Source organism: Helianthus annuus, chromosome 17 (assembly GCF_002127325.2).
Source record: "Helianthus annuus cultivar XRQ/B chromosome 17, HanXRQr2.0-SUNRISE, whole genome shotgun sequence".
In the NCBI taxonomy this organism is placed as follows: Eukaryota; Viridiplantae; Streptophyta; class Magnoliopsida; order Asterales; family Asteraceae; genus Helianthus; species Helianthus annuus.
In genome coordinates, this window is record NC_035449.2 from 25,033,735 (window position 1) to 25,055,252 (window position 21,518).

Genomic DNA, 21,518 nt, shown 5'->3' on the forward strand with positions numbered 1-21,518 from the left:
ATCTTAACGATAAAGAAGGCGTTTACGAAAGTGACAAAATCGTATTATTCGATAAACAATGTGTAACATCCGCCAAAAACGGATCTCCGACACCCATCCGTTTTGAAAACCGGATCCTAAACGAACTTTTTTTTATTTATATTAGATGTCGCGTATTTAGAAATTACTATATCTAGTTTTTTCGGGTTTAAAATATTAATTTTATGAATGAAACTTGTTAGTCTCGTTAATAATTATAAAAGAAATAACTAACCTAGTTATAAATTTTAGATTAAACTAATTTCCTAATTGAAGGGACTGATTTGGTAATTCTTTTAGAACTTTTAAGTACAGGGACCAGTTGTGCAATTATTGGAAACTGTTAAATGAAACTCAATAAAAAAAAGTGAACCAAGCGACTCGAACACGTGTCTCACCGGGCCCAAAGAACTAACCAAAACACGCGCGCCACTGTACCAAAGATCATTTTATGCATATTGTTTGATTCGATTTCTATTTATTAACGTATACGTATATTAATTTAAAAAAAACACGTGCCCATCGAAATTACAAGCCCTGTGCGGAAGTCCTCCTCGGACACCCTCATAGTCGCCCCTGCCATTTTGGTCCCTGTGGTTTGGGCACTTTTGCCATTTTAGTCCAAATCTCAAACTTTTTAAATCTGGGTCCCTGTGGTTTCGTTTTTGTTGCCATTTTGGTCCAAAACTCAAATCAGGTCAGATTTCTTAAAAAAAAAACCCTACTATTTTGTCCTTTTCTGAAGGGCATTTTGGTCATTTTGCCACCTCACCCCCATCCCTCTTTCCTTTTCTTCTTTCACCCTCTGCATTTTCTTCTTCACATGAAAACCTTTAACAATAATCTCACCAAGCACAATCAAATTAACTATCATTTTTCTAGATTAACTACCTTTGGAATAATATGTTTTTTTTAATCCAACAACAACTGAGAAGCTCAATCAAAGCATACCCATCAGAATACGTCTTGAACAAATTCCACCTTTCAACTTCCAACAATTTGGGTGTAATAATTCCAAGGTGGTAATAAAAGAGGTCTGATTTTGTTGCACCTACATCGGATATTCGAAACACCCTCTTCATCTTTACACTGTTAAACCACCCACCTTCACATAGATTGTTGCCACAAATCTGAAATCGCAAGTTCTGATGTCAAATATGGGGGTTGCCACAGTTCTGGCTCTCGTGAGGGTTTTATCAGGCTAGATCGGGGTTCGTCTGAACCCACCGACAATAGATCTGGCCATAATGGTAATTTTTCCGGTGGGGGACTTATAAACTGAGAAACTTCCTTAACAACGAAGAAGCTCGCAGATTTTATCCAATTTGTAAACATGGGTGACTTTATCTTCATCGGAAGTGGCGTCATCTGTAACAACCCTCACTAAAAAATTAATATTTAGTATGATAATTATGCAATAAGGGAACCGTAATTAAGTTAGTATGATTAATTAATCAGTTAATCAATATTAATTAAGCTAACAAGATTAATTAAGCTAAGTAAGGTCTATTAAAAATAGATATATATGGGGTCGTATAAGAACGTTTAATATTAATAATAAAATATATTATTTTTTTTCCTTACTCCGTTTTTAATGAAACTTAGGTTAAAACGTAGATAAAAATATGCTCGTTCTAAAGACATATTCGTCGTTTTATAAAACGTTATATTTTAAAAGTTATGCAAGAAAAACGAGTGAAGCAGCTGAATTAATATATATAAGCAAGCTAGCTAGCACGTCAAGCAGGTAGGTAGGCACGTCAACTTATCCCACATCGATCAGAATTATGAATTGAGGTGCTTGACTGCTTGCTATAAATAAGAAGCTTAGGATTCATTATTCTTTGCTCATTTCTTTTCTTCTTCTCTCTATACGTTGGTGTTCTAACCAATAATCACTCAATCGCTATTACGATTCATTTTCCGAGTGATCAATATATCCAATGGATGTTTAAGTGCCGCCCACATTGGGTTATACTTTGTCGTTTGTCGTTAATTCGATAAATGAGTTGAAGTATTATACTTTGTCGTTTGTCGTTAATTCGATAAATGAGTTGAAGTATTATACTTTGTCGTTTGTCGTTAATTTGATAAATGAGTTGAAGTATTATACTTTGTCGTTTGTCGTTAATTCGATGAATGAGTTTAAGTATTGCACTTTGTCGTTCATTGTGAGAATTTGATCTCGTGAGTTATCGTAAAAGCTGTATTGATCATTAACCCGGTTTTTGTGAAATTCGTTAAGGTTCGAATCTCATGACTACCGTTAAGGTTTGATTTGGGTTTTACATCAATACGTATTCCATTCTGTTAAACTATGTATTTAATTACCAAAAATACTCCCAACTACACCCTTACAATCAAACAAACTATTAAATCATCAGAAGATCCAGAATAATAAAGTGCATGCTTAATTATCGGAAGAAATAGAATCAAGAAGTTGTTAACTCAATCCTGCATGCTGATTTGTGAGTCATTCTCTTTTTATCAATTGTTTTACAATACTCCAAATCATTTTTCAGAGTTATAATTACAGTGATTAAGTTTATGTAATCACCAAATTACAGCCGGTATGTGGGGTATTGTGCACAGTATTATTATTATTGTTTCCTTCACATTAGGTGGGCGAGCCTAAATGTGACATACGTCACTCATTGGGACAGCCAATGGTGATATGACCACAGTCACAGAGCTGGTCTGTGACAAATACCTATTCTTGAAAGTTGGTTGATAATAAACATATGTAAAAACTCTTAATACTGTAAATTATAACAAATGTGTCGTTTTCAGTAAAATGAATGAACTCACTCAGTATTTCCCGCTGACAAAACCTTTTTAAAACACGTTTCAGGTAATTACAGTAGATTGGAGTAAGGATTGGATCCGGCACTAAAAGACTTCAAGAAGTGGCTTATATTATTAATTAAATCAACTTAAGAAATATTGTTTTCATTAAAAGCTACCTTTGTAAAATTTGGAAGTTATTCCATCCATTTAAATAAAATCCGGTGTTTCTAAACTCTGATATTTTTCCTAACTCACGGTCCTGATGAAATTTCCGCTGCAATGTTTTTCAAAATAATCACCGGTACCACTGGACTGCTCGCGACTTCCGATTCCGGCCAGGATGGGATCGGGGGTCGTGACAGAAGGTGGTATCAGAGCTAAGCCACTGCTTTAAGCCTATAAGTGTTGTGATAACAATACTTAAATAAAAGAGTTAGGAGATTGCTATTAACTGGTAGCACATCTGATAGAATTTAGACTTGAACATAAGAAAAGATGCCTTAGTATAAACTAAGCCACTTGTTTAGAGCAAGTAGGTGTTATAATAATAATACCTAAGCTTAAACGGAAAGTTAGAAACTTAATATTATTTGATAACATTCTGAATGATATTTAGACTTGAACTTAAGAATTTTGCCTTAAAATAAACTTTAAGGTAAATTACTTATATAAGTATAATGTAATGGATACTGGTATGTCATAAGAATGACGGTTAGCAGGCAATAGCACTTAATTGCTATTTATTCTTGCTTATTGATATTATTTGGTCTAGGATAAGATATGTTATGGGAATACAAATTTCCTTGATTCTGGATAAAAGTCCTAATAAAAGAGACACTTTTAAAATCTTGAAAAGATACTATTTATGGGAAATAGAAAATTTTCTCCGGCAGAACTGGGTATAGAGTAGCAGACTCTCCAGCTTGTCCGGATATACTGAGGTTACCTCTCCGGCGCAAACCGGGTAAGATGGGGTATATAAAATGTCAAACAAGTGACAAGATTTCCCTAAATAAGTATCATGGCCTGATATCAGACTTGTTTTTGGAAATAAGAATCTGTTAAATACATTAACCTTATAAAGGGTATGTATATTACAGCATGTGAAATATATGATTATATAGATATGTATATCTATAAGAAATTTCAAAAACCATAACAAGTGATAATTAAGGATAAAGCACCAGTATATGTGTCAATAATAAATCTAGATTCCTTTATCAAGAATCTCTCACCTATATCGATATCAAACATTATTTTGTTTAATCATCTACCTCGTAACTCGAGCAATAATAATAAATGGAAACCCATTAAGTTAGGACACCATAAAAAATATAAGAATTACCAATGCGTTTCCATAAATTATTAACGCCATAAATTATGAACGCAAGTAAGAAGCATGTAAAGTTGTGCTAATGCACAAGAAAACACATAAAACTTAAATTATACGTCCACAGACGTCAAAGTTTATCACACACAAACTTCCAAAGCAAGACATTTGAAAAATATAAATTAGGCACGATGACACCAATATTAATTCCGTCGGTGAAAGTACTACTAATCAAAAAGCGGTATTTTGCCACATGATCTTACAACCGATCAAAATCTCGCTGAGGTACAATATTTCACAAACATCAGTGCATAGTCTAACCTGAGTCATAATTATTAAGCACTACAAAAGAAGTCATATAGTTTTGCAAATCCCCTACTTCATTTCATTTCATTCGACATTCCTTGGTAATGGCATTTAACAAATAGTTATCACACGAAATTCCAGATAAGAAGTTCCTTCGTTGCAATTCTGACCTTTATATGATCATCATACAATGAGAATTTCTTTCATAGTAGCAAATATTGATCTATTTCATTTCTTGGTAAATCCACACTTTACACATGCACTGTTTGTTGCGCATGTGGTTCGTTTGATTTATAAAGACCACTGGAGGGCTTCATTCCAAATTGTTATTTTTATCAAAAGTTCAAATATCGTATTACTATACTTGATCTTTGCATTTATAAACCATGGTTATTGCAAAACGTTGACTCTTTGATATCGAGTCAATAAGTTTCTTGAAAAACTCAATTTCCTTTAGCATGCATGGGTTTTTATTAATACATGAACTCGTTTTGTTTACACCAAGTTCAATTGTTTGAACTTGCTCGTATTACGTATTCAATTCAAAGTCCCATATGATGGATTGAAACCATCATATTCAAAATAGTCCTAACAAGCACTTCAATTCTCTTGAACCATAACATGCTTTCTTGACCTTCGACTTCACTGAATTATTTCTTTGATCACGATCACTTTGTGATGACATTTTCACAAAATTGAAGATTGCGCTAATCTAAGATTTAATTATTTATTTATATTGAATCCGCTTTATTGATTTATTTTATAAAAGCAATCTTACCACAATTATGTGCTAAGATAATGATCCACCATTTCATGTCCTAATTCCGTAGTCCTTACAACCAATCGAGCCTTTCGTGATATTTCTTACCTTATCATCATTAATCGAAAAACATTGTATAAACTTAATTGATTATATATAGAAACTTACAATATAGTATTCCTGTAATTAAAATTTTTGTTAAAACCATTAAGGTAAAGAAATTATATTTTTGTTTAAAGTATATTCTCATTTAAATTTATGCATTTATTATTGGTAATTAATATTAGTTTTATTATTAGTAATAATATATTAATAGTAATAGTGTTAATATTATTTTTAGATACTAGAGTTATTATCAGGGGCATGTATTGAATAGCCTAGCCTTAGTTAGGCATGGACTGGCCACCTATGCTTAAACAAGGCAGCACTAATCAATATCTGACCATGATAATGACTAGTTAATAAACTAAGTCATCATACTTAATTAATAAATTTCAATTATATGTAAAAACATTTTTATATTATATACAGAAATATATATATACTTCGTACTGTAAAGAGAAAACATATTTTCATAAAACAATTAAAAGGGACGAATAGAATTATCTAAATAATCATAAAACAAGACATATTTATCTTGATTAATATTTCACAACCATTAAATACTTATAGAAATATTCTTTTATATTAAAAATATCAAATGTTATTTACGCAAGCCAATATTTAAGTATGCTTGATATTAAAATAAACATTTATTATTCTACATTTATGATTTAAAATACCCTAATCTTATAGTAAACATATTTGATTTTATAAATAATAATCATGAGTTCTACGATATTGGGTAAACCTATTTATAAAACATATATCATTACGGGTTTTGGTATTTTAAACCTATCTATATTTTATTATTCTACTTTATGATAACATAAAAAGGAAAAGGTATTTAGTAAATCAAAATATCACCTATCTTTAATCAAACATTTTGATTAAAATCATCTGAATATAATTATGTATTAAGACAAAAATATACTAACTTTATTGTCTTTTCATGTATTCTTACAAATCACCCATCTCAGCACATTGATTTTCTCGTATCATAATTCAATATTTGACGAATCATTTTCATATTTTCATTTCATTTTGACCCAGTCAATCTTAAGTCTTCCTTAGGTACCAATCAAGGTAAGGTTCCTTCTGACAAAGAATTTTACTAATTCCAAAAAGTTCTTCACATTCATTTTAAGAATCTATAGATCATATATCTTTTGGCTTAAACCCAATCACCTTGAAAAACTATACCATTTCATCTCATTCGTTTGAACATTTCATCTTTTGAAATATCTAGATTCGCTTCCTTGAAACTCACAATTTCGAAAACGGTGAATTTATTCGGTCATCATTATTGAATTCTTTCAATCATTACAAACACTTTGTTGCATCCGGATAGAGCTGTAGCCTGTGTTAAACCCTATTCATAAGTCATTCGTTTGATTTGTCATATTCCTGGTACAATTATGTACTCAGATTACGATACACTAAATTCTATTGTCCAGTACCATTTAAGTAAACGATATTGATTTTCGGATAATCATTAACAAATCATTTTCCATACTTCCATTTACAAATAAATATTTATCAATTCAAAATCTCCCTCAATTGATCAAAATAAGTTCATTTCGAATATTGAATCCAATTGTTTCTATAAATCATTTTTATTCTCAAAACTCATACCCCTCAAAATATCTTTTGATTCCATTCCACGCTACATTATTTCCTCTTAATTAAAAGAAGAAACATAACCCCAAGAAAATATCATAGTTCAAATCTCGAGGACGAGATTTTTATTAAGGTGGGGAGGATGTAACAACCCTCACTAAAAAAATTAATATTTAGTATGATAATTATGCAATAAGGGAACCGTAATTAAGTTAGTATGATTAATTAATCAGTTAATCAATATTAATTAAGCTAACAAGATTAATTAAGCTAAGTAAGGTCTATTAAAAATAGATATATATGGGGTCGTATAAGAACGTTTAATATTAATAATAAAATATATTATTTTTTTTCCTTACTCCGTTTTTAATGAAACTTAGGTTAAAACGTAGATAAAAATATGCTCGTTCTAAAGACATATTCGTCGTTTTATAAAACGTTATATTTTAAAAGTTATGCAAGAAAAACGAGTGAAGCAGCTGAATTAATATATATAAGCAAGCTAGCTAGCACGTCAAGCAGGTAGGTAGGCACGTCAACTTATCCCACATCGATCAGAATTATGAATTGAGGTGCTTGACTGCTTGCTATAAATAAGAAGCTTAGGATTCATTATTCTTTGCTCATTTCTTTTCTTCTTCTCTCTATACGTTGGTGTTCTAACCAATAATCACTCAATCGCTATTACGATTCATTTTCCGAGTGATCAATATATCCAATGGATGTTTAAGTGCCGCCCACATTGGGTTATACTTTGTCGTTTGTCGTTAATTCGATAAATGAGTTGAAGTATTATACTTTGTCGTTTGTCGTTAATTCGATAAATGAGTTGAAGTATTATACTTTGTCGTTTGTCGTTAATTCGATAAATGAGTTGAAGTATTATACTTTGTCATTTGTCGTTAATTCGATGAATGAGTTTAAGTATTGCACTTTGTCGTTCATTGTGAGAATTTGATCTCGTGAGTTATCGTAAAAGCGGTATTGATCATTAACCCGGTTTTTGTGAAATTCGTTAAGGTTCGAATCTCATGACTACCGTTAAGGTTTGATTTGGGTTTTACATCAATACGTATTCCATTCTGTTAAACTATGTATTTAATTACCAAAAATACTCCCAACTACACCCTTACAATCAAACAAACTATTAAATCATCAGAAGATCCAGAATAATAAAGTGCATGCTTAATTATCGGAAGAAATAGAATCAAGAAGTTGTTAACTCAATCCTGCATGCTGATTTGTGAGTCATTCTCTTTTTATCAATTGTTTTACAATACTCCAAATCATTTTTCAGAGTTATAATTACAGTGATTAAGTTTATGTAATCACCAAATTACAGCCGGTATGTGGGGTATTGTGCACAGTATTATTATTATTGTTTCCTTCACATTAGGTGGGCGAGCCTAAATGTGACATACGTCACTCATTGGGACAGCCAATGGTGATATGACCACAGTCACAGAGCTGGTCTGTGACAAATACCTATTCTTGAAAGTTGGTTGATAATAAACATATGTAAAAACTCTTAATACTGTAAATTATAACAAATGTGTCGTTTTCAGTAAAATGAATGAACTCACTCAGTATTTCCCGCTGACAAAACCTTTTTAAAACACGTTTCAGGTAATTACAGTAGATTGGAGTAAGGATTGGATCCGGCACTAAAAGACTTCAAGAAGTGGCTTATATTATTAATTAAATCAACTTAAGAAATATTGTTTTCATTAAAAGCTACCTTTGTAAAATTTGGAAGTTATTCCATCCATTTAAATAAAATCCGGTGTTTCTAAACTCTGATATTTTTCCTAACTCACGGTCCTGATGAAATTTCCGCTGCAATGTTTTTCAAAATAATCACCGGTACCACTGGACTGCTCGCGACTTCCGATTCCGGCCAGGATGGGATCGGGGGTCGTGACAGAAGGTGGTATCAGAGCTAAGCCACTGCTTTAAGCCTATAAGTGTTGTGATAACAATACTTAAATAAAAGAGTTAGGAGATTGCTATTAACTGGTAGCACATCTGATAGAATTTAGACTTGAACATAAGAAAAGATGCCTTAGTATAAACTAAGCCACTTGTTTAGAGCAAGTAGGTGTTATAATAATAATACCTAAGCTTAAACGGAAAGTTAGAAACTTAATATTATTTGATAACATTCTGAATGATATTTAGACTTGAACTTAAGAATTTTGCCTTAAAATAAACTTTAAGGTAAATTACTTATATAAGTATAATGTAATGGATACTGGTATGTCATAAGAATGACGGTTAGCAGGCAATAGCACTTAATTGCTATTTATTCTTGCTTATTGATATTATTTGGTCTAGGATAAGATATGTTATGGGAATACAAATTTCATTGATTCTGGATAAAAGTCCTAATAAAAGAGACACTTTTAAAATCTTGAAAAGATACTATTCCGGCCAGGATGGGATCGGGGGTCGTGACATCATCGATCATCTTTGAAATTTCCGCTGCAATTTCCGCTGCAATGTTTTTCCTAACTCACGGTCCTGATGAAATTTCCGCTGCAATGTTTTTCAAAATAATCACCGGTACCACTGGACTGCTCGCGACTTCCGATTCCGGCCAGGATGGGATCGGGGGTCGTGACATCATCGATCATCTTTGACCTCCAGTAGGATTCCACTACTCTCTTGCTTTTATTCATGTCTCCGATCCGAAAATAGGAGAGTCAAACCCTAAATTAGCTGCAGAAGTCGAATGATTTTGATGATGGATTAGGGTTTAGGGGAAGATGAAGATGATATCTGCTTTTATAGGGTTGGTTAACAGGTTAGATGTTTTTATGTTGTTTGATTGAAGATGATGGTGATTTCTGTTGTTGAAGACGATGATGATTATGTCGATGATGGTGACTTCTGTTGTTGAAGACGATGAACGAGATGGTTACAGGTTGATGATGGTAAAACAGAGATGAAGATGATGAAGATTTTAACAATGGAGGTGGTGATGATCTGCAGATCGAGAGAGAATAGAGAGAGAGAGACAGGGTTTTTTTTAAATGACCATTTTGCCCTTTCAGAAAAGGACAAAATAGCAGGTTTTTTTTTCTGACTTGTTTTGAGTTTTGGACTAAAATGACAACAAAATGCAAACCACAGGGACCCAGATGTAAAAAGTTTGAGATTTGGACTAAAATGGCAAAAGTGCCCAAACCACAGGGACCAAAATGGCAGTTTACTCTAAATTTTAGATTAAACTAATTTCCTAATTGAAGGGACTGATTTGGTAATTCTTTTAGAACTTTCAAGTACAGGGACAGTTGTGCAATTATTGGAAACTGTTAAATGAAACTCAATAAAAAAAAGTGAACCAAGGGACTCGAACACGTGTCTCACCGGGCCCAAAGAACTAACCAAAACACGCGCGCCACTGTACCAAAGATCATTTTATGCATATTGTTTGATTCGATTTCTATTTATTAACGTATATGTATATCAATTTTAAAAAAAACACGTGCCCATCGAAATTACAAGCCCTGTGCGGAAGTCCTCCTCGCACACCCTCATAGCCGCCCCTGCTCAGATCACTCGTAGTGGGCGTGTTTTTTTTCAAAAAATAGCCCAAAAAAACGCCCGAACACGCCCATACACTGCCCCCCTAGGCGTGTTTGGCCAATTTTTTTGGTTTGGCGTGTTTTAAATCACGCTGTAGGGGCAAGGTTTTGATCAATTAGATTCATTTCCATTTTTGTAAAATCAATCAATTTTTTTGATGTTTTTTTATTTAATTTTATTACAAACATAATGCCACACAATGTCCACAACCCCACTACACCCATTTTAGAAACGCCCAATAATGCTCTATTTCTGACTAGGCTGTCACATGACGCAAAACGCCCTAGGGTGAGACATTATTCACCCCAACGAGTACGCATGGTCTCATGGGGTTTGTCTATATAGCCCTGTACATGTGCCTCTTGTTCCCACTGTTATGGCTTTAGATCTCCCATTGCCCTTTGCGTTTTTGTTTGTTTTTTCAAATTGCATGGTTCAATTATACCGACTTCTTATTGTCTTTCGCTCTAATCTGAGCGTTTGATTTATTCCCAATCTGAATGTGTGGTAGTACGCATTAGATGAAATACAATGGTTATGAATTTATGATATATTGTTATCATAGTTACCCTAGTTAGGAGATATGATTTGATTAGTTCCTTTATAGCCATGTCCATTCTACTTCCATATACAATAACAATTCTTCATAGTACATAATACCTTATGACATTTTTAGTGAGGATATACATAATACTCTTCATTTCTATCTACATACGTGCACACAACCAATCCCTACATCGATCTCCTTTTTTATATCGAAGGACAACCCCAAAGTTCATTAACATCAATATCATTTACTGTTTTCTGGTGTTTTTTTGAGGTCAATACTTGTGGCCTAATTAAGTGCACATTTGTAAATTGTAATAGTGCCATAGCGGTGATGTTCTCACGCAGAGCTATGAGCCCTATTATACAAGGCTCAAACTATCCAGACACCTTATCTGCCTATTTAGACACCCTTTGTCTCGTATAGGCCTCGTATAGGCCTATACGAGGCGTATAGGGTTACATCAAAATCAGTGTCTAACTCATGTCACTTCTGGTTTGACTGCCTCAATACGTCTCGTATAGGCCTATACTGGGCGTATAGGACCCTTCGTATAGGCCTCATATATGACCATTTGCCCCTTATATACCTCGTATAGACCTATACTGGGCGTCTTGAAGGGTTTTTTTTTTAACAAACATTTTATACAATATTAATCGTTTTAGCAAACTTTTATACAAAAACAAGTTTTTTTATTTTAAATAATTAATATTAGGACCCCTTGTTGGTTTTTTTTTTAGTTGAAAAATGGATGTTTTGGTAGGGTAATTTGATTGTTTTTTGATGGTGATGTTTTTTTAGTAAAAAAATGGGTGTTTTGGTGGGGTAATTTGAGTTGTTTTTTAAGAAAAGTTTTATTTTTTTATAAAAATATTTTACCGTTTTCAAGATCGGCCTTTAAAAATATTCGATCGTAGAAATATTACATTGTTTTTAACATATAGTGTAGTATAGGTCTCGTATAGGTCCCTTATAGGCCTTGTATAGGCCTATCGACGTATACAGGCGTTGTATCATATCCTATAGTATCGTATTGTATTGTGTCGTATAGTGTAGTATAAGTCTCGTATAGTTCTCGTATAGACCTATATGGGACCTATATGAGACTTATAATATACACTATACGATACCATACTATACGATACAATACGATACTATCGTATCATATAGTGTAGTATAGGTCCCTTATAGGTCTTATATAGGCATATCGACGTATACGGGCGTTGTATCATATCCTATAGTATCGTATCGTATTATATTGTATCGTATAGTGTAGTATAAGTCTCGTATAGCTCTCGTATAGACCTATATGGGACCTATACGAGACTTATACTATACACTATATGATACAATACGATACTATCGTATCATATAGTGTAGTATAGGTCCCTTATAGGTCTTGTATAGGCCTATCGACGTATACGGGCGTTGTATCATATCCTATAGTATCGTATCGTATTGTATTGTATCGTATAGTATAGTATAAGTCTCGTATAGCTCTCGTATAGACCTATATGGGACCTATACTACACTATATGATACGATAGTATCGTATTGTATCGTATAGTGTATAGTATAAGTCTCGTGTAGGTGCCATATAGGTCTATACGAGAGCTATACGAGACTTATACTACACTATACGATACAATATAATACGATACGATACTATAGGATATGATACAACGCCCGTATACGTCGATATGCCTATACAAGACCTATAAGGGATCTATACTACACTATATGATACGATAGTATCGTATTGTATCGTATAGTATGGTATCGTATTGTATCGTCTAGTGTATAGTATAAGTCTCATATAGGTCCCATATAGGTGTATACGAGAACTATACGAGACTTATACTACACTATACGACACAATACAATACGATACGATACCATAATATAGGATATGATACAACGCCTGTATACGTCGATAGGCCTATACAAGACCTATAAGGGACCTATACGAGACCTATAACAATGTAATATTTCTACGATCGAATATTTTTAAAGGCCGATCTTGAAAACGGTAAAATATTTTTATAAAAAAATGAAACTTTTCTTAAAAAACAACTCAAATTACCCCACCAAAACACCCATTTTTTACTCAAAAAAACACCACCCTCAAAAAACAATCAAATTACCCTACCAAAACATCCATTTTTCAACTCAAAAAAACAACAACGAGGGGTCCTAATATTAATTATTTAAAATAAAAAAACTTGTTTTTGTATAAAAGTTTGCTAAAACGATTAATATTGTATAAAATGTTTGTTAAAAAAAAAAAAAAAAAAAAAAAAAAAAAAAAAAAACCCTTCAAGACGCCCAGTATAGGCCTATACGAGGCATATAAGAGAAGACAAATTTACCCAGTATAGGCCTAAATCAGGGGCTAAATAGTCTTTTTTCGCCTAGACGCCCAGTATAGGCCTATACGAGGCGTATACGAGGCAAATAAGACAAAATATGACATAATTAGAGATTCTCTTGGAAATTGAGAAAGGTTATACGCCTCGTATAGGTCTACGAGGCGTCTTGAAGGGTGTGGAAATAGGCAATTGGGTGTGTGAATATGTTGACCCTTATACAACTTGCATGAATCTGTTCATTGTTCTTGTTCATATAAAATTACAGAGAACTTCTTGTTTCAAGTGTGCAATGTTTTTAGAGGACTTCTCTTTCACTGTGATCAATAATTTACGGAAGATGGAAAAACAAAACTTACACATTGGATATCGCTCCTAAAAAATGTATATACCCTGCCAACAAAATTTTCACGTGATTTTAACTTTTGGGAAAAAAAAGGACTTCGCCTGTCCAGTACATATGTTTTCATTTCACCGCTATGATGTACAAATGGAAAGTTTCATAGATCCTTCTCTATTTTAATACAATTTACCCCTTCTAAAAATATGCTAATTTATTGACTGAACTTCTAGAGAAAACAAACAAATAGTTATGGCTATAAATAACACCTGGGTGATCACGGGAGTCGAAATCTGAAGAAAAATAATTCATGCATCCTCAGTTTTGAAAAAAAGTAGAAGAAAATGTTATATTTACTAGGTTCATCGAGAAACCTATTCTTTCATGATATTGCTAAGATATGGGTGATCATATTCAAATTAAAATAAAACAAGAGATCCACTTGAGAATAGTCCAGTAGTAGTAGTATTCGTGAGTTAATTAAAGTTTAGGATAGTAGGATATAGGAGTTCATTCTATACTGTGCTAAAAGGCAAGAGATCAGCGTTTATCATATTTTGTTGATTAAAAGCTATCTTTATCCCGTCAGTCTTTTCAAACTTGTTGTACACAATAAAATTATCAAGACATTTTAACTTAAAGTATATATCACGTGAAAATCTTGCAACATGATGGATGATGCGGTACCCACCATCGAATTCGGAAGGGCCATTTCTTAAAAAAGAGAGGTGACAGACTGAACCGAAGACATTATTGTACATTTGTACCGAGATAATTACGTACTATAGAACCCAATAAGAGAAGGTTTATTATTATTCTTGAATACGTGTGTCTATCATATCACTCATCATTTCTTTAATTTTAGATAGAAAATATAGAACCTAAGGGGCTGTTTGACCACATCTTAATGGTTAAGTGCTGAACCAATAAGAGGTCTGAACCATTAAGTGCTGAACCAGTAACATGTCTGAACCATTAAGAGCCTGTAGAACCAATAAGAGGTCTGAACCATTAAGTGCTGAACCAGTAAGAGGTCTGAACCATTAAGAGCCTGTATAATGCTTAACCGTTCAGAGACAAATGTCTGACCAATTCAGAGTAGAGTTCTTAACCATTTAGACTCTGTTTAAATCTTAACCATTCAGAGGCAAATGTCTGAACCATTCAGACATCTGTTCGTGAAACAAACAGTCTGAACCATTAAGTTCTGAACCAGTAAGAGGTCTGAACCATTCAGAGCCCCATTAAAAGGTAAACAAACAACCCCTTATCGTCATATCTTAGATACTTACGTCTATATCAAGTTGTGACTTACTTTATCATAGGAGGCTTAAATCCGACCAATTTAGACTAAAATCATGTCATATCTGAAGTTTCACTCGTGTCTGCACTTTTCAAAACTCTAGAGTATCATTGCAAATGTACGTTTAGCTAAGAAAAATTAATGAAGGATTAATCTTAAACATTGTTGCAAAAGTCGCTAGGAGGGGTTCCGATAACCGACTACTCGCCGAGTACAAGGCCCTGGAACCCAACTTTTAGAACACTGATCTTAAAATATGAAAGAATATTTAATTGTAAAGATAATTATTAGTTTGACGTAACATAGTTATCTAGTTATTGTATTAATTGGTTGATTAAGTATTAGAGTTGCTATTAGTTTAGGATAAATGATTTTATAGTTTAAGTTTAATTAGAGGGGTAGGGATGGTTATCAATCACCACCCATTTATCACTCTCAACATCCAATTAAGTTCCGCCATGTCATAAACCATTATTCCATCACTCACAATCTTTTTTAGTGGAAATGCCCATCACTCACCACCACACCCAATAATTCCCCCCAACCAACAATTTCCTCACAACCCTCAAATCATCACGCGTCAAAATATTAACGCCATTTAATGTTCACGCGTTAAAATTATGGGGTGGCGGTGGTTTCTTCCAATCTTCCACGCGTTGAAGTTGGCCATCACGTACACAAAAGCCACCGCCCCGGGTGGCCTTAGGATTACTTGTTTAGTAAGGATAGTTTTTAGTATAAATAGAGGCGTAGGGATATTGTAATTCTTGGTTAAGTTTTTCGTTTGTTTGATTAATGTTAAAAGAGTCGTGAGATGTTCTCACAAATCTTGTGTGTTGATTGCTGCGTTTGAACTCTAATTTACCAACAATTGGTATCAAAGCTTGGCTCTTTAAACTGCACGTACTGAAGAAACGATTTGCAGAAAAAGGTTTGGTTACCCGTCGTTGAGGTTTTTTTCCTCATGTTTACGTTTAATAATTCAAATTCTCTTTTCTTGTTGCGTTGACCAAGAAAGGCGTGTTTCTTGTTTTGCGGCGAGCATAAAAATAAATCTCTTATTTGCTATTGGAGTTTGTGTTGATTAACGAAAAGAAAACATACTCCTTTTATACAAGGCCCTCGAGCAACTTCGCATAACGGAGAAATCCACGATTAAAGAATATGCTGGTAAGTTAAGTGGGTTTTTCTCAAAGTTTAGCAATCTTGGGTCAAGTGTTGAAGTTGAAGTAATCTTTTGAAAGTTGTTGGAGTCAGTACCAAATAAGTATCTTCAGATTGTTTCCTCCAGGGAATAGTATTCGAATATCGAGACCATGCCATTCGAAGAAGCATTAGGCAGGTTGAAAACCTTTGAGAAACGCATCAAATTACAAAACTAGAGAGCAAATGATAATGAAAGCAATCTATTATTAACTAAATCTGATGGAGAAGAGGGTTCAAAGAAAGATGAGGGCGTTTACAAATGTTGTGGAAGGGGCTCGTCAAAATCAAAGTAACCATGGGAAGATTATCACGGGTATTAACAGAATCAACGTGATTTGTTCTTCGTTATCTTGACACATGCTACATCTTTAAAGTTAGCTAACATTTTTTCTTTTAAATTCCTATTTACATTTTCCCTATTTTTTTTCTTTTGGTTTACTTATTATTTTTATTATTTAACGCCAACTATATCTTGAGTTAGGTTTGTAGGCAGGAGAACTAAATTTGTTAGGTATATGTTTGATAAAACCGTTTCTTAAATTAAGATGGGAAAATCAAATATACAATATATGCTTTATCTAGTTTCCTTTCACTTGTAAAAGAACTGAGTAGTTGCTAAAGTATTTATGTAACCAACAACAATCCCTCAAGGAGCTCGTGAAATTTGTTTTGCCCTTTCATACACCTTTCATGCATCTTCATAACTTCAGATTCAACTCACCTTAAATGTCTCAAAATCAAAATAGGTGAATTGAAATAAAAATAAATATATTACTGTAGTATTACTTGGATGAAGTTTCTCAATCTCCTAATACGCCATTAGGGGCGGCTCAACAAGTTTAATTCCCAAAGCGAAGTTCAGAATCTTCAGACGTTTTTCAAGTTTCATTGTTATAAATCTTCCTCTCTTATTCGGGCTTAGGAGTTAGGACCGGGGATAACAAGCTAAAAAATCTATTGTTAAGAATTAAGAACTAAAAAGTGGTATACATATTGTGAATTTTGACCCACTCGAATTAGCTACCTTCTTTAAACTTTTAACATCTATATATGTGAATTTAGACCCACTTGAATTACCTCATGAACCTTCTTCAAACTTTTAATTTCTATCAATTTCTTACTATCCAATAACCGTCTCTAGGGATGCGAACGAATCAAACGTTTGACGAACAGTTTGTGAACCGTTTGACGGGAAGTTCGTTTGTGTTATTAAATAAACGAACACGAACTAGAAATTCCGTTCATTTAGTAATGAACGAACATGAACATTGGCCATGTTCGTTCACGAATGTTCGTGAACGTTCGGTAACGTGTTTGATTGTGTTCGATAGTTATTAGTGTTTTATAATTTGTTTTAATATTTTATTTAAATACTTGAAAATTCTGACAATTAAAATATTTAATAAGTGTCAGTTCATTATATATTCTGTTCATAAACGCTTATTTGTGTTCGTTTGTTTCCTTTGTGTTCATGAACATTAGTTTGTGCTCATTTGTGTTTATTAACGTTCGTTGCCAAAAAATTAGTAACAAACAAACAAACAAATAAACAAAGACGAACAAGTTCATTTCCTTAACAAACGAGCACAAACATAAAATCTCATTTGGTAAGTGTAATGAACAGTTTGTGAACACATATATTCCTTAACAAACGAACACGAACAAGGTCTTGTTTGTGTTAGTTCGGTTCGTTTGCAACCGTAACCATCCCTCAAGTCCTTGCTCTCAGTCTCTGTCCAAAAACCAGGTTCTTCAAATTTACTAGGGCTGTATTCTGTCAGCTGAACTTGAGGAAAGATATTACAAATTCACCATTCACCAACACAAATAATAAGAAGATTTAAGGTTATATGACGATCCAAATTGCTTAACATGTTACAAGTCAGCTTAATAGAACACTTTTTAGTGAAACTCATATAAAAACTGTATCAATTTGTCTGAACAGTAGTTCTTCTGACCCTAAAAGTCAGAATGTTAAATTACTAATGTTTTATTATAGTCAAACACTCAAACTTCATATCTCCTAAATTTATGGCTCAGCTGTTGATCATACTAGGTTACTTATACCGCAGAAAATAATGCTCTTGTTATGGTGAAAAGTTCTAAACATCACACAAACATAACACATAATTCGTGGTTTTGGGTTTCGTCTAAACGGGTTTGGGTGAGTTTCAGGTCAAACCGTGTTTAGCTAAACAAGTCTTGTTCGGGTTTTAGAAATCCCATGTTACTATACAAACTATTTGTATGGATATTTGATCAAACGAGGTTTATAATCATCGAAAGTGTAGAAACAAGATTCACTTATTGAACATGAAGAATATGAAGAATAAAAAACTAGGAAATAAGTTTGAGGTCCCCAAGCAAGGTATCCTTCTCATTCACTAAGGTCATTTTTTTGTACATGAACACAAATATAATAATGATCCTACTCATTCACTAAGATCATTTTTTTATTAGTTTACCATGTTAACGTTCAGAACTAGTAAAATATTGAGAATTCAAATAACCGCATAATACATTTGTTTGTAGTTGCATAGAAGATAATCAAAATAGTGGGAGAAAACAATGTGGTAGTTATGTAAAAGTCTTAGATAAAACTTGATGTTTCTACGTAAAATTCGAAATAGTATTATATAATATCAAAATGTAACTGTCATAACAACAATAACAATAATTTTGAAGAACACTGAAACTTTATGCACTTTATTAGTTGTATCTTGTGAGCAGGATGAGGATCCTATTGGAAAATAACTTGGATATAGTGGGCCACACTTTTTTCTAAAGATCCAAAAAGTTCATCTCCTCACATATAAACTTCTACCGGTTATTTGGGCCATAATTATTGAAATCGAGAAGCAATGTTGAACGAAGGGTGGTACGGTGGTGGTCTCGAGGGGTGGTAGGAGGAGATCTACAAAAGTTCAAGGGCTAGTTAATTAATTTTGATTAAGTAGTTTAATTAATTAATTGTTTTTCTTGGTTCACACGTAATTTGAGTTCTGTTCAAATTAGGAGTCCTAGTTTATCTAGTGGTCAAATAGGTTAGTATAAATAGTCCTTGTTTTCTTTCCTTTTGATGTATCCAATTTCACGTTTCTGAATTAATAAAAAGTGTCGCTATTGTTTAGCAACAACACGATCATTGGGTTCGGGTTAGGGTTGGGTTCGAAGGCCACAAGTTTCACAAAGTGGTATCAGTGCCTATTGAAACCGATTATAGGCTCGAGTGAAGGGAAGTCGGCAACCAGTTTGTCGATCAGAAGGGATACCTGAAACCACTCGAAAAGTAATCGAAGGAAGAAGACCTGTAAGTGATTCAGATGGCTGAAGTTCAGGTGCTTGGTGGGCTAAAGAAACTTAATCAGTCCAACTACAACGCCTGGTCAACATGTATTATGTCATACCTCCAGGGAGAAGATCTTTGGGGGATCAGAAACCACGACACCAAGGAACGATACCAGAGGAGCGATTGGCAAGTGGAAAATCAAGACCGGAAGGGCGATGTTTCTGCTGAAAACTACAGTTGAGAAGAAGAAATTTTGGAACACTTTTGTGATCTAGAAACTCCGAAACAGGTTTGGGACTGCCTTACAAAATTGTATTCAAAACGAAACGATACCCGACTACAATTACTTGAAAACGAACTGTTATCTTTAAGTCAAAAGGAGATGACAATTCCACAATACTTCCATAAGGCAAAGACGTTGTGTCGAGAAATAGGAGAACTGGATCCGCAAGGAAAGATGGGTGAAGCCCGAATGAAGAGGATCATTATTCATGGTCTTAAACCCGAATTCCAAAGTTTCGTGGCCACAGTACAAGGATGGCCCATGCAACCAACCTTGGGAGAGTTTGAAAACTTATTATCCGGACAAGAAGCTCTTCTTGCTCGGTTCAATTGAGCGTCCATAAAGAGTGAAGAAGACAAGGCTCTGTTTGCTGAAAAGTCTAAGAATCGAAACCAAGGCAAGCCGTGGCAAAACAAGTACCGAGGACAAGATCGAGGGAAGAAAACTGATGATCGAAAAGGCAAGTCGACTCATCATAGTGAAACCGAGTCTGAGAAGAAGGGAATGAATGGAAAGAATCGAAGGTTTCCGTTTAAATGTCACAATTGCGGGATTCGTGGGCATATGGCTAAAGACTGTACCCAACCGAAAGCTGAAGGGAACGCAGCAACTACTGAAGAACAATGGGATGTAGAGGCTCAAGTTGCACAACTAGAAGAGGTATCGGCACTCACGGTAACAACGGAACAAAAAACAAATAAACTTGATGATTGGATAGTCGATTCGGGATGTTCGAATCATCTAACTGGCGAAAAAGAAAAGTTGAGCAAATGCAGGAAGTACACCGGGAATCATGTTGTAGTCATCGCAGATAATTCAAAACATTCAATTGCAAACACAGGAGAAGTTCAGTTCCCTATAGAAGGAAATCAAAAATACTTTGTGATGCAAGACGTATTCCATGTTCCGGGTGTAAAGAAGAATTTGTTCTCCGTGCCTCAGATTACTTCAACAGGTAAACACGTTCTTTTCACTCCAAACGAAGTGTTTATTTTTGATAAATTTGAAACCAAATCTACTCCTATACTCCAAGGAAAGCGAACTAATACGGTTTATGTTTTGTCTGCCGAGTCTGCTTATATGGACAAAACAAGAGAAAACCAAACCGCTGATCTATGGCATGCAAGATTGAGCCATGTCGGCTTTGATAAATTGGAAGTGATGATGAAAAGGGAGTTAGTTGAAGGTCTGCCCAAGTTCGAGATCTCCAAAGAAACGGTTTGTGCCGGGTGTCAATACGGGAAAGCTCATCAGTTGTTGTATGAAAGATCAAAATTCAAAACCTGAGTCTTGTTAGAGCTGGTACAGTCAGATGTGTTCGGGCCAGTAAAACATCCCTCAAATAAAGGTTTAAAGTATATGGTAACCTTTATAGATGATTTTTCAAGATATGTTTGGATAGACTTTATGAAAGAAAAGTCCGAAGTTTTTGAAAAATTCAAGTTATTTCAAGCAGAAGCCGAGCGACAAACGGGTAATAAAATCTAGTGTCTACGATCCGATAATGGAGGGGAGTATTTAGCACACAATTTTGATAAATACCTAAGAGAACACAAAATTCGAAGACAGTTAACGTGCCCAAATATGCCGCAACAGAATGGCGTATCCGAAAGGAAAAACAGGCACTTAGCTGAAACATGTAGAAGTATAATTCATGCGAAGAATGTTCCCAGGAG